Below are 15487 nucleotides of genomic sequence, written 5' to 3' on the forward strand. Positions count from 1 at the left end.
TAACACCTCACCAGTGTCTCTGATCTGCATCTCTCAAAAAATAATACCAGTGTGTGGCGCCCTAAATGATTAAAATAATGTGGCAGCCCCTTTAAAAAAAGAAAACAACTCCTCTATACAATGCATAAAACAAAAAGGATGGCGCTCACATAGCATGAATGGTTGTTGAATACAATGTGAATACAATCAACCATAGTGAATAGAAATATATGCATAAATAAAATGCTAATGATATAATGAAAATATGTCAAAACAAAGATTAAAAAAAAATTAAGATTAAGTCCAGTGTGACAGTTCCCAACACCAATAAGGTTGCTGCAATATGGAGGTTTCCTTTTATCTTCACTGCTAGTGCTCAAGTGGTAGATGTAAACTCACCAGAGGTGTTCCGCCCGTTGTTACAGGTGGGTCAAAATGTACTTAGAATGCCCAAGGCTGGAATTCTTCTGCTGCAAACACTCCACTTTACTCCTCCAATAGAATAAGGCATAGATAGGAGAAGTGACTCCATAGGAGACATAATTCAAAGGTTCCATAGTGTAGTCATTTATTATTCGATGTTAAAATCATAAAATATGGTATTACACTCATATGTATCGGTGCCTGTATACCCGCATTGGTGTGTACACCTTGTGTGGATGTCAAAGGCTCCTCTAGCACTGGCATTCAGTCCAAGCCTCATTCTCCCCACAGGATACTAATATGTATACATATAATGAGATAATATAAATCATTCACAATTGAGAGACTCTATCACCTAAAGTGGAGTTCCAGACATTTTTTTTTAAATTTAAATAACCCCCCGTGACAGTCACCGCTCGTGTTTACAAATTGGCAATCCTTGAAAGTTTTCCCTTAATGCTCTTTGTGCAACATCGATAATCTCATGATTCACAATGCAGCCATCCTTGATGAGGGCATCTGAAGCCCGCTGGGACTCTCTTCCGGGATTTGGTGCGCCAATCGATCAAATAAATAACGGGAACTAGAACAGTGACACAGAATATACCTTTTAAAGACCTGGTAGATGTTATTTCCTCAAAGTATGTTGACCCTATGGCATACTTGCCAACAGTCCAGATTTTCCCGGGACAATCACGATATTCAGAACCATGTCCCAGTCTGTCCATGTCCCGGTAAAAATCACAGGAAATTGGCTTTGTCCCTGTGTTCTCTGGGCGACCCGTCAGAACCCCACGACAGCCGAAGCTTCCAGCTGTGAAAACATGGCCAGGGGATCTCCCTCCGGCTAGCAGGTCACTTGCCTGTGTAAAGTGGAGAGGGGAGAGGCTAATCGGCTTTTCTCTTCAGTGTACAAGCAAAGGAATTCACTCGTACACTGAAGCCGATTAGCTGCCCAGGTCGGAGGTGCTTCCCCTCTCCACTGTACACAGGGAAGTGATCTGGCAGCCGGAGGGAAATCCTGCGGGCACCACAGAGCTGCCGTCCGCCTCCCTCTCAATTCTTAGTGAGCTGACAGCCAGAGGTGCATGGGAAGATGCTGCAGGCACCACAGTTGCAGGTGAGTGGCCATGGGGTGATCTGCTGGACGTTCTGTGTGTTGGGGGGGGGGGGGTACAGAGCTGTGTTGGGGTTGGAGGAGCACATTAGGTCCTGTACCATGTCCGCACCTTTTCTGACCATCTCTTGTACCATATCCACACCCTCTCTGACCGTCTGCTGTACCATGTTCGCACCCTCTCTGACCGTCTCCTGTATCATATCTGAACACTCTCTGACCGTCTCTTGTATCTTGCCTGCACACTCTCTGACCATCTCCTGTATCATGCCCCCAAACTCTCTGACCATCTGCTGTATCATGCCTGCACACTCTCTGACCATCTCCTGTATCATGTCCGCACACTCTCTGGCCATCTCCTGTATCATGTGCGCACACTCTCTGACCATTTCCTGTACCATTCCCGCAAACTCTCTGACTGTCTTCTGTATCATATCCGCACCCTCTCTGACCGTCTTCTGTACCATGTCCGCATCCTCTCTGACCATCTCCTGTATCATGTCTGCACACTCTCTGATTCTTCAACGTGCACATGGTAGTCCTGGTGGAAAAGCAAGTAAGCAGGGTGTCGATCGCAAAGCTAGAATTGAGAATGGCAACAAGGAAATATCGGGGTTAGCACCCCATACAGAGCATGGATCTATCCACTTGGAACCCCTAGGATATCCAAGAACCCCTGATAGGACCCCCAGAGTACCCCGGAGCCATACAGGGGTTACCCGGTCTATGCTCCAAGATCTCCAGAGGGAATCAGGATCCATCAGAGGGATTACACTACTACATTATACATACCCGCTCTATACCCCTGTGTGGGGTGGGTATTTCTGGTGAGTGGGCTATTTACCTAAGGGAGTAGAAGCACCCCACCACTTTACCCACCACAGGGCCACCATTGGGTTTACTGCATGAGGATTCACCACCTGTTTACATTGTTTATGGACTTTTTGCATTAGGAATTATTTATCACTGCTGGCACATTGTCACTTTATTATTTATATTTTGTGCACAGCGTCACTTTAATGTTACTTTATAGGATTATTCATACATGATTTGTATACACACCTTGTACCCAATCAACCATCCTGCTCACCTATTGGTGACATCATCACCATTATTTAGTCATCTTCCTAATACCTGAGCACCTTACCATATGTCATTTACCTGATAGACTTCACGTTATCCGTCATTGATGAGTTTTATTATTCTTTGCGGCACTTGGCACTTTATTTATTTGTCTTTTTATTTATTGTATATTCACTATACCAGTCACTTCATATATTTGCTTCTTTATATTTATTGCACCTGCCACTTTATATAATTTGTGCATTATTTGATATACTGCTAATTTACCTGATATCTGTGAGTCAACATAGGTATTACATTTGTTGTGCCATACATATATTATCATCTTAATCTTCAGATTTATTTTTATCTGGTTCTTTATTTATTGCACCAGTCACTTCATATTATCTGTCCAATACTGGATTCACTGCCATTTATGTGATGCTTGTGTGACATCACATTGGCTCCGCAATACTGTCTTACCATCCCAATTATCACCTTTTATACACTCATATACCTTTCCTCCCTATACTCTCCCCAAGGGATTTTTTTTTCCCATTTCATTCGGCAGCGCCATTTCCCTCTCTTTCTCTTCTCTACATAGTCTTAAGTTTATCTAAACTATATGATAGACCTCCTTATATTGATGTTTCTATATGTTGTAGAGATGCATTTTGATGGCTATTCATCCTAGAGATGTGAGATCCAATATACTGTCCCCCTCTTTACCTCTGTCCACTGCCTGATATTGACCGTTTTAGAAATTTTGCCTTGTTGTGGTGTGTATACATTGTGGAGGATGGGCACCTGTATCTTGTGCATTTGTATGCAGTTTACATGAAATTGATATGCTATAGAATTTTTCTTTTGGGTTCTACCATTATAAAGCCAATTTTTCTTTATACTTTGCTCCAACACTTGCCGGGGAAATTGTTTTTTTGGTGCTGTCCTGTATGTTTGTCCATCTGGGTGTATTAGGTAAGCTGAATCTCCTCACCAGCTATGGAGCATATTTATGCAATGCTCAAAGTAAATATTTTTTATGATCTCTTATATTTTTTTTGTATGTAGTTTGTATTTTTATTGTTTTCTGCAGATAATTAACTCTCTAAAATATTCCTGAAGAAGGGAGGCCCGGAGTAAAGAAGGAACTTGGAAGAAGCCTAGAGACAGGGCCAACAAAACTGGGTAAGAAGGGGTTTGAGCATAGGAGGAGTCATGCAGAGATAAAAATAAATTTGCGGAAGGTGGTACTCACTAGATTGGTAGAAAGGTGGAAGAAGGTGGGGTTTCAGGAATCAGAACATGGGAAGGGTTTGGGAGGCGTTCAGTTGGAAGAAAGACTGTACGGGACAACTTTTACAGTGCAGCTTAACTTTCTTCTGAACCTGCAGCAAAACAACCAGAAATGGGTGACTTCGAAAGTTTGCTTTCTCGGCTCAGGGTTGCTGCAGCAAGTAATGGCCAGGACTAACTGAAGAAGCAAGTTTCTGGGCTGCTGGAGGGAGTCAGGCAGAGGAGCACCAATCCTCCCCCTCCTGCCACCACACATGCTCGGAGGTTCCGGCCTTTGGAGCGCTTGAGTCCTGAACTGACTCCCTGGGTTCAGCGTCGCTCTGGGAGCCCCTCAGCACCCCTAAGCACCGGTCAGCTGCGACACTGTGACGCCCAGGGAGGAATCCCCATCCTCTGCGGAACCCACAGGGTGAGCTCCCTGATGTGCCCTTGGCACCTTCTATCCCTCCTGCATCCATAGCTTACCTAGAGCGGTGAGCAGCACTGCCAGCTGGCTTACAGGCAGCAGCGGGTGCTCGGCGTGGGAGAGTGGTGCCAGCGGGACCTGGCCTGCTGCCCGGTGCGGCCGTGGTCCCTTCCCCCAGCGAACGGGGCTTCGGTGCAGCTGCAGGAATGGCATCTATCAGGCAGAGGAAGGCGGCTTCCAGGCCCTGGCGATGGAGCGGGAGAGCCCTGCAGAGACATGCTAAGTGAGGCTCTGGGCTTCGGCAAGATGGAGCCATGAATGACGTCATCAGGGGGTGGGCAGAGTGCGCCGCGCTGAAGAAACAGTGACCAACAGCCAAGAAAGGTCAGATGGAGAGCTGAGTACTTCCAAGGATGAGGCTGGAGAGGCACGGCAGCTGGGGGATCCAGCATCCTGGGCAGCCTGGTAGGTCAAGTGTGGCTGCTGTGTCCTGTGCAGCTGCTGTGTCCTGTGCTGCACATGTCCGGGTGCCTGGAAGTGAATGTGGGATGTTTGCATTGGATGGAGGTTTTGAGGTTGCGGGTGTGGCAATGTCGGGGGACGTTGGGACGGGTGCTCCGGCATTGGGAACGCTGCTGGTTATTTTGTGGGAGCTCCTTCAGTGCTTGAAGGCATCATCAGTGCCCGGTTTACCTTCAGTGGCGTGGGTATCTGGGGGATCTGAGACTCTTGCTACAGTGGCGGGAGGGTGGGATGCTGTGGCGGGTGTTCAGACACCCACGGGACCTTCCATTCCTCCATCAGTCCATAGCACTGCACCCGGGGATGGTGCTGGATCAAAGTGGGTAATTTCGGTACTACCGGTCTGCAGAGGGTGTCTGCAGAGGTTGCAAAATCCGACCAAAGAGATAAGGATGCTGCTAAGGAGGGGGATGATGTGTGGTTGGCGGATTCTGCGAAGTGTGAGGTTTACATGGGCTTCGAGGGACTGTTGGGAGCACATCTTAAGCCTGAGATTAAGGACAAAAAAAGAGGGAAGAGTGAGTACGTAAAAAAAAATTTCTTTCCTCACTTTGGAAAAATTCTACCTGGACAAATTGAAACCGGATGAGAGCAAAAAGGAGAAGAAGGAGAAGCGAAGGTATAGTTTGATTCCGCTGACATTCTCTAACTGGGTGCAGGCCTTTGGGAATTGCTCCGCTTTATTCTGCTTTTTGGATGCCATTGGTGATGCACACCGGGTGTATGGCGGTATGGCCCGGTTGCGATATGATAAGCAGTTCAGCCAGAGTAAGGTGGTTTGGCCAACCTTGCATTGGGATCACAAAGACATAGGTCTCTGGATGAAGCTGATGACCTTGACGCGGCCTAGCACTCAGTTTCAGTCGGGGACCAGGGGTCTTGCTTCCTCGGGACAACCGGCCAGTAAAGGAAGGGGTATTGCTGGCAGTTCAATGAGGGCACCTGTAGATTTGGGTCCTCCTGTTGTTTTAAGCATTAGCATAAGCATTAGTGCTCTGGCTGCGGGGGCTCCTATTCCTTCAATCGTTGCTTCCATAAAAGAAAAGGGTGATCAGACGAGTCTTCTGGAAAATGGGAGGATGCAGGTGAAGGTAGCAAACATGCAACCCTTTCTAGGTAAATGTCTGGATAGAGGGGCAGCTTGCCTGCTTGGTCGGGAGTTTTCAGAGGGTTTTTATATTCCGTGCCAGCTTGATTCCATTTCTCCACCAGCTGATTATTTGCATTTGGCATATTACCACCCTGAGGTGGTTTCGGCTAAACTGTTAAGTAGGTTGAATTGGGGCGTATGTCTGGTCCTTTCAGGGACCCTCCCTTGGATGGTTTAGTGGTTTCTCCTTTGGGTGTGGTTACTGAAAAGGGACCTAACAAATTCCAACTGATAACTCACTTATCCTACTCGCAGGGTGGTTCTGTCAATAAAGCTATTGATCCGACTTTGTGTTTGGTTTCGTATACTTCATTTGATGCAGTGGTTTGCTGCGGTTGTAAATACAGCGAGGGTTCCCTCTTAGTCAAGACAGATGTGGGATCTGCTTCCCGTTTGATGCCTGTTCATCCCCATAGTTTCTATCTTTTGGGTTGCCGTTGTTTGCCGATGGGGTGTTCAATTTCCAGTTCCTTATTTGAGACATGCAGCTCCTTCCTGGAGTGGGTGGTGTGCAAGGTGTCTGGCCTTCGTTCCATCATCCACTACTTGGATGATTTTTTTTGCATTGGCCCGGCGTATTCTAGCATTTATGATACCTTTTTGGCCACAGTTCAGCACATAGCAGAGGTTTTTTGGTGTTCCTTTGGGCCCTGACAAGACGGAGGGACCTTCCACTGTGGTTTGTTTCTTAGGCATTTTGTTTGACACAAAGGCTTATGGGGTGCCGCCTCACAGACTCAAAACTTATTGACTTGGGGGCGCCTGTGTGTTCAGCCCGGCAGGGAAACAACATTACCTTGCGTCAGCTGCAGTCTCTGTTGGGCAAGCTTAACTTTGTTTAATCGCCAGCTGGCAATGGCCAAGGCGGGGGTTGCGAGCTCCAAGCCATCACGTTCAGTTGACCGGGGAACACAAATAGGACTTGCTAGTGTTGGAACAATTTCTGGATACTTACAATGGTAGGGCAGTGTGGATGGAGGGTGGGACCAATGCTTGCAACGTAAAACTCTTCACAGATGCCGCAGGATCAGCGGTTCGTTGATTCGTCGTTCGCCGATGAGTGAAACAACCTGGTTAGTTTAGGTACATACATGTGATGCCTGACAAAGGGGTCCTGCGTGACTCCGAAACATTGCATTGTTTCGCATGTGATCCTTTCTGCAAAAAAAAGTTTCTTCGGACTGTTTTGCAAGATCCATAGTGTGCTGGCGAATATGTATGTACCTGTGATAGATCCAGTGTCCAGCTGGTGATCGCTTCAGCACCCACAACAGGTGTACCTATATCCAGGAAGGAGTGCGATGGGAATATGAACTTTTTTTACCTGGTCAGTTTATTCGTGGGTGTGGGAGGAATGGTTTGCCGTAGTGCAAGGAGTGGGGGGGGGGGGGGTGTTGTTTCAGAGGATGACACTCAGTTGTTGCTGCTGTATTTCGTAGGCCATAATGTAGAAGATCAGGTGTCCGCGTCTTCTATGAACTGGACATTGGCAGGTTTGGCATTCCTGTTTAAATTGTGGGGTCATTGTGATCATACTTACAGGTGCTTCCTTCTATTTGTTTTTATGCATATGAGGCGTCCTTGTTTTAGGCAGCATTTGTTTTGTGCATTGGTGAACTTGTTAGCACTTCCATGGTCTGGTGGTCTGGTATGTGATGATGTTCATTGTTCGGAAACGGCTGTGGCTTTTTTGGATTTAACAATCCAAAACTGACCATGTTAGTCGGGGGTCGAGAGTGAAGTTGTTTCCTGTTCCTGGTTTGGATGTGTGCCCTGTTCGGTCACTATCCCAATTTATTTTGCTGCGGCAGTACTGGGATAGCCCTCTATTGCGGCACATGTATGGCTCTGCTTTGTCCCGCTTCCAGTTTTTGCCAGTTTTCCATAAATGCTTAGTGGCATTGGGGCTCTGATGCACTGATTATGCTTCTCATTCCTTTCAGATTGGGGCATCGATGAAGGCGGCTAGATGGAGCCCGAGCGACAGTGTGGTCAGCCGCTGGGAGTCTGTGTGCTACCGACTGTATGTACATCCTTACCTGTTATGATTGCCTGGGGGGGTGTTTGCTTTGTAAGCCAATGTTTTTCTTGCCTATTGTTGTCTTTGTTAATTGTAGGGATGGGCCAAACACCCCCCCCCCATGCAGAACTCCGGAACAGCGGAAATGTTCTAACCTGAACGGCGAACCCCATTGAAGTCTATTGAAACCAAACAGGAAAAATCAAAAGTTCAGCTTGTTCAATTAAGCTTTGAAAAAAAAAAAAAAAACCTGGAAGCTGATTGGTTTCTATGCAGAGCTGCACCAGATTTTGCACTCTCCAATTTTAGTAAATCAACCCCATAAAGATGGAATTTTTTCTAGCTTGTTTGAGGCAGCCAATGGCAATGGAGTGAGCCGGCGGACGCATAGTCCGAAGCAGCTTCTGTAGTGCCGGCTGCAGCCCAAAGGAGACCTGGCGGAGTTATATCAGCTGCACTCCTCCCTATATCCCTGTCTAGCTATGACTGCATCTTCTTGTGCCAGTAGCAGCTGCCAGTGAGAGCTGGGCTGCAATGCTAAGTCCTACTGATCAATGTACACATTGTTTATTACTAGTAATTTATCATTGTTTCTGGAGGGGGCTGCACAACTACTGTTTCTGGATGGGGGGCTTCCTATCTATTGTTGTTGGATTGGGGGCTGCCTAGCTACTGTTGCTGGTTGGGGGGTTGCCTATCTACTGTTGCTGGAAGGGGGGGGGGGGGGGCTGCCTATCTTCTGTTGTTGGTTGGCGGGCTGCATATCTACTGTTGCTGGATAGGGGGCTGCCTATCTACTGTTGCTGGATAGGGGACTGCCTATCTACTGTTGCTGAATAGGGGGCTGCCTATCTACTGTTGCTAGATAGGGACACTGCCTATCTACTGTTGCTGGATGGGAAGCTGCCTTTCTGCTGTTGCTGGATGGGGGAGCTGCCTCTCTGCTGTTTCTGGATGGGGCGGGCTGCCTATCTATTGTTGCTGGATTGGGGAGCTACCTATCTACTGTTGCTGGATGGGGTGGCTGTCTATCTAGTGTTGCTGGATGGGGGGGCTGCCTATCTACTGTTGTTGGATGGGGGGCTGCCTATCTACTATTGCTGGATGGAGGGGGCTGACTATCTACTGTTGTTGGATGGGGGGCTTCCTATCTACTGTTTGATTGGGGGGGGGGCTTTTTATCTATTATTACTGGATGGTGGGGGTTGTCTATCTACTGTTGCTGGGTGGGGGTCTGCCTGCCTATCTTTTGTTGCTGGATGGGGGACTGCCTGATTTTGCAAATCCTTTCCTCTCCCTCTACTCAACCCAGGAAAACCTAAAACACCGTTCCTCCCCCTCCTCAGTGCCTCCGAGAACAGAAATTGAAGAACAAAACTGTAGAACAGGCCAAGTATTTTTAGGAATTACTGTACATCTCCCACAGTCCTCCACATTTCTCCTCATAGTTTCTAACATTTCATATCCTCAGTTTTCCCCCTAGTGAATAAAGGGCAGACTTCTAGCTGTTCTTTGTTTTGTAATAGCTGCCTCTCCTGCAGCAATACCTGTAATGTAAACAGACACAGTGCAGCAGGTAGGCAAGTGCAGTCTACTTTCTCCACCACAGGTGGTACTAAACCGCAGCGGCATTGCAGAGGGAAGAGAGAGTCAAGAGGAACATGGTTCCTCTATGGTTTCCTGGGTCACTGGGGAAGATATCTGATTGGATGCTGCTGTCCCATGTGACTCTATCAGCCTTCTTGGATCAGGTAGAGTCTATTTAAGACCCTAGCTCCTGGGCTTGGTGTGCATTTCACATGTGTGTAGGGACAGGTCACCTGTCTGTCAGGGACAGCGAATAGCAGTAGAGAGAGGTTCCAGATGAGTAGGGAAAGGGTAGGGACATGTCATCCTTCCTGGAAGCCTCCCCAATTGGGTATGGACCAGCCAGACCACATTCTGCCCCTCAAGACAGACGCTTTTGGCACATCTGAGACCTGCTCTGCCACACATCGCTGTTACTTTCTGTGAGTATCCTGGTGCCTTCCTGCGGGGCTTTTTGTGAACCATGAGCTTTAATGTTAACACAAGTTCTGTTGCCTGCAAATGGGTGCTCTGAGTATTTACTGCTGCTGCATCATGCTGCACCTCCCCACATGCAGACTGGGCTATACCCCTTTGAGATATATATGTAACTTACCCTTCTTGCCCATTAGGCAGTGCATGTTCTCCTCTTTTTTTATCTTGTTACTCCTTACACAAATTATTTGTTACTTTTTTCTCATTTTCCCCAGGTTTTTGTAATAAACTCTTGCCTGATCATCTCCCCACTTTTCCTAGTTGACATAACCTAAAAAAGACTGATTGTAAATTAGTGCTGGGGCAATTGTTTAACTTCTTCCCACCCAGCCACTGCATGTAAATGGCTGGGCGGGCGCTTCTTCCTTCTGAGTGGATGTTCCTGAATGTCCTGCAGAAGGAACACACGATCATGCGACTGCGTGCCCGTGCAGCTGCGTGATCCCTGACACAGCGCATCACTGCTCAGCAGGAGTGCTCTGTGATTGACCCTCCTGATCACATGATGGCTGTGTCCAATCACAGCCATTGTGTTATGTAAATAGAGCTGTTATGAGGCGAACTGCTCTGCTTCTCCTCACACAGAGCCTCCTGAGGAGAAGGAGATCTGTGCTGCCCGCCTGGGATCAGTGAGTTTTGAGCCATTTTTTTACAGCTTTTTACACACTGATCATCCAGCTAGTGTCCCTGAACCATGTCCTGTCACACAGTGAAAAACACCTGTCACACATCTGTCCCAGTAAAAATATCTGTCCCAGTGATCATCTGCACACATCGCTACTTGATCATCTGCCACGTCTGTCTCAGTGATCATTTGCCACATCTGTCCATGATCATCTGCCACATTTTTCCATGATCATCTGCCACATCAGTTCATGATCATCTGCCACATCTGTCCCAGTGATCATCTGCCACATCTGTCCCAGTGATCATCTGCCACATCTGTCTGTGATCATCTGTCACATCTGTCCGTGATCATCTGCCACATCTATCCCAGTGATTATCTGCGCACATCTGTCCTAGTGATCATCTTCCACATCTGTCCGTGATCATCTGCCACATCTGTCCATGATCATCTGCCACATCGGTTCCAATAAAAATCTGCCACATCTGTCTGTGATCATCTGCACACATCTGCCCATGATCATCTGCCACATCTGTTCCAGTGATCATCTGCCACAAGTGTCTGTGATCATCTGTCACATCTGTCTATGATCATCTGCCACATCAGTTCCAGTAAAAATCTGCCACATCGGTCTGTGATCATCTGCACACATCTGCCCGTGATCATCTGCGCATTTCTGGCGTACATCTATCCGTGATCATCTTTCACATCTGTCTGTGATCATCTTCCACATCTGTCTGTGATCATCTGGCACATGTGTCTGTGATCACCTGCATACATCTGGCAAACATCTGTCCATGATCACCTGCAACATCTGTCCGTGATCATCTGCCACATCTGTCCCAATGAAGTTCTGCCACTTCTGTCCCAGTGAACATCTGCCACATCTGTCTGTGATCATCTGCCACATCTGTTCCTGATCATCTGGCACATGTGTCTGTGATCACCTGCACACATCTGTCACACATCTGTCCATGATCATCTGCCACACCTGTCCCTGATCATCTGGCACATGTGTCCGTGATCACCTGCTCACATCTGTCGCACATCTCTCCCAGTGAACATCTGCCTCATCTGTCCATGATCATCTGCCACAATTGTCTGTGATCATCTGCCATATCTGTGATCATCTGCCATATATGTCCGTGAACATCTGCCACATCTTTCCCAGTGAACATATGTTGCATCTGTCCCAGTGAACTTCTGCCCACATCTGTCCCAGTGAACATTTGCCCACATCTGTCTGTGATTATCTGCCACATCTGTCCCAGTGATCACACAGTGATCAACATCTGTTACACATCTGACACATCTGTCACACATCTGTCAACATGGCTACAAAATTATTTAGCAGCGAGGAGGCTTTCCATATACTCCAGAGTTTGTCAGAAGGGAGTAGCGGGGAACTGTATTTGTCAGACTTGGATGACGAGTATGAGCCAGGAGAAAGCAGTGGCTCTGAAATGGAAACTGAGGACAGAATCCAAACAAAGAGGCTCAGGAGGTTTGAGGAGGCGCAGGCATCCACCACCAGCGCAATAAACCCTGAGGCATCCACCAGAAGCACAATAAATCCTGTGGCAAGAACCAGCAGGGCAGCACTCCCAGATAATAAGCAGGCATCCACCAGTAGTTCTGCAACTACTTGTGCAGTTGCAAGCGCAAGTCCTGTCCAGAAGCCAAAATGTGTACAGGAATTTTTTACCCTTTGCTCAGCAGAATGTATTTTGTGGTGTAATTCTTTGTATGTACATGCTATGTGTTAGAGCCTGAAGATGCTACTTGGATGTTGGGCCTATGTATGTGGCCAGGCTGTGGAATAGTCTCACACAGGTGATATTGCCATACTCAGGAGGAGTAGCAGAATGCATTTTAGGGTGTCATTCTTGGTATGTACATGCTATGTGTTAGAAATATTTTAAAAATGTACAACTTTTTGTAAATAAATACGTTTTAAATTTTTTCCTCCACATTTTCTAAAAACTTGTGGAAAAAAATAACAAGTTCAAAAGACTCATTATGCCTCATATAATATACATTATTGTGTGTGCTTTCCAAAATGTGGTAATTTTTGTAACGCTGAGCGCTCCAGTCCTTGCTCCTGGCCTGGAGCGCTCGTGGCGTTCATCCCTGCAGAGTACCCCGGTCAGACTCTCTGACCGGGGACACTCTGTCCCTGCCTCCATCGGGGACGCGGTCCGTGCTGCGAGGTGTCTCCGCGCGTGTCCCATGTCCCAGGTCCACTCACCTGTGCCCGCTTCGGCTCTCTCCTCCGCTCCCCGCTCACGTGGTTCCCGGCGCGCGCGTCCCTGCACCATAGGGCGCGCGGGCGCCAGCTGTTTGAGATTTAAAGGGCCAGTGCACCAGTAATTGGTGCCTGGCCCAAACCTCCCTTACTGTTTCCTATATAAGTGACCTGCCCCTTCCTGCCCATGCTGGATCTTTGTTGCCTCAGTGCCCTAGTGAAAGCGTTATTTGTGTAATCCCTTGCCTGTTGCCGAACCCTTTGCTAACGATTACCGCCTCTGAACCTGTGCTGCCTGCCCTGACCTTTGCTACGTCTGACTACGCCTCTGCCTGTCCCTTTTGTACTACGCCTATCTCAGCAGTCAGTGAGGTTGAGCCGCTACCGGAGGACACGACCTGGTAGTTACCGCCGCAGCAAGACCATCCCGATTTGCGGCGGGCTCTGGTGAAAACCAGTAACTACTTAGAACCGATCCTCCGGTACGGTCCACGCCATTCTCTCACTGACACAGCGGATCCACTCCCTGCACCGCTCCTGCTACCAGTCTGGATCCTGACAATTTTGTTGGTGTTTCTATTGTCCTGTTGCTCCAAGGCCTTCAAAAACGCAATAGGTAGTCAGAAAACTAAATGTGACATTTATGCCTTTAGAATGCCTGACGGTGCTACTTTGATGTTGGGCCTCTGTATGTAGCCATGCTGTGGAAATGTCCCACACATGTGGTATCTACATACCCAGGAGGAGTAGCAGAATGTATTTTAAAGTGTAATTCTTGGTATGTACAGTACATGCTATGTGTTAGAAATATTTTATAATTTGACAACTTTGTGTAAAAAAAATTGGTTTTCATTTTCTTTCCACATTTTCCAAAAACTTGTGGAAAAAATCACATAGTCAAAAGACTCATTATGCCTCGCAGAATATTCATTAGGGTGTTTTCTTTCCAAAATGTGGTCATTTTGTGGGTAATTCCATTGTCTTGGTGCTCCAAGACATTTAAAAAATGTGATAGGTAGTCAGGAAACAAAAGGTGTAATTTATGCCTTTAGAATGCCTGACGGTGCTACTTGGATGTTGGGCCTCCGTATCTGGCCAGGCTGTGGAAAAGTCTCACACATGTGGTATCGCCATACTCAGAAGGGGTATGACAAATTTGTAAAAAAAAAAAAATTCTTAATTTTCCAAACAATTGTGGGCAAAAAATTGCAACTTCAAAAAAACTCACTATGCCTCTTACTAAATACCTTGGACTGTCATCTTTACAAAAAGGGGTCATTTGGGGGGTATTTGTAATGTCCTGACATTTTAGGAGCCTCAAAAAATGAGATAGGTAGTCAGTACATCAGAATTGATCAATTTTTAGTGATTCGTATCATAGCTTGTAGACACTATAACTTCCACACAAACCAATTATCATACACTTATCAAGTTGTTGTCTTACCAAAGACATGTAGTAGAATACATTCTGGTCTAAAATAATGACAAAATTAAAACATTTTTAAAACAGAATTTTTTTCTAAATTTTCGCTCTTTTTTAGCTTATATCGCAAAAAAGAAAAAAACCCAGTGGTAAATAAATACCACCAAAAGAAAGCTCTATTTGTCTAAAAAAATTGATACAAATTTAATTTTGGTACAATGTAGCATGACTGAGTAATTGTCATTCAAAGTGTAAGAGCACTGAAACCTGAAAATTGTTCTAGGTAAGAAGGGGGTGAAAGTGACCGGTATTAAGGTGGTTAAAGACCTTTCATCATTTTACCCTGTTCAAAATGAGCCGATCGCTGCCTTTCTTACACCTCTCCCTCACTCCATGGTACCTGCTTTTTGCATCTCTGAACCCTTTAACTGGTTGCTGACCGGCCGCCGCAGTTATACGGCGGCAGGCAGCCGCTCCCAGGCAAATCGCCATAGGTGCATTTTGCTTGCATACACAGGGCCAGGGGGCGAGAGCATGCCGCCGCCGGCGGCAAGCTCCTGCCCCCACTCGTCAGCAGGGAAGCCGATGCATGGGGCAGGCGGCTCCGATTGACACCTGCGATCGCTCCCCGCTGACTGCACACAGCTGACTGTTTTTCTCCCTGCAATGATCATAGAGCCCCAGTGATCCTTCTATATAGGATCACATGTCTCTATGGTCATTTCAGAAGCTACGCCCCCCCCCCCCCAGTTAGAATCACTCACCTAGGCTCACATTTAACCCCTTGATCGCCATAATGTTAACCCCTTCCCTGCCAATGTCATTATTACAGTAACAGTGCATATATTTAGCACTGATTACTGTAGTAATGTCACAGGTCCCCCCAAAAGTGTCAAAAATGTCAGTCAGGGGACTGATTTGTCCGCCGCAATATTGTAGTCCCGCAAAATATCGCAGATCGCCGCCATTACAAGTAAAAAAAAAAAACAATAAAAATGACATAACTCTTTCTCGTAGTTAGTAGACCCGATAACTTTTGCGCAAACCAATCAAAATATGCTTATTGCGATTTTTTTTACCAAAAATATGTAGCAGAAAACAAATTGGCCTAAAATGTTAAAAAAGTTTGATTTTTACATTTTTTTTTTGAGAATTTCA

This window comes from Pelophylax lessonae (assembly GCF_965119305.1).
Source record: "Pelophylax lessonae genome assembly, chromosome: 12".
NCBI classification, from domain to species: Eukaryota; Metazoa; Chordata; class Amphibia; order Anura; family Ranidae; genus Pelophylax; species Pelophylax lessonae.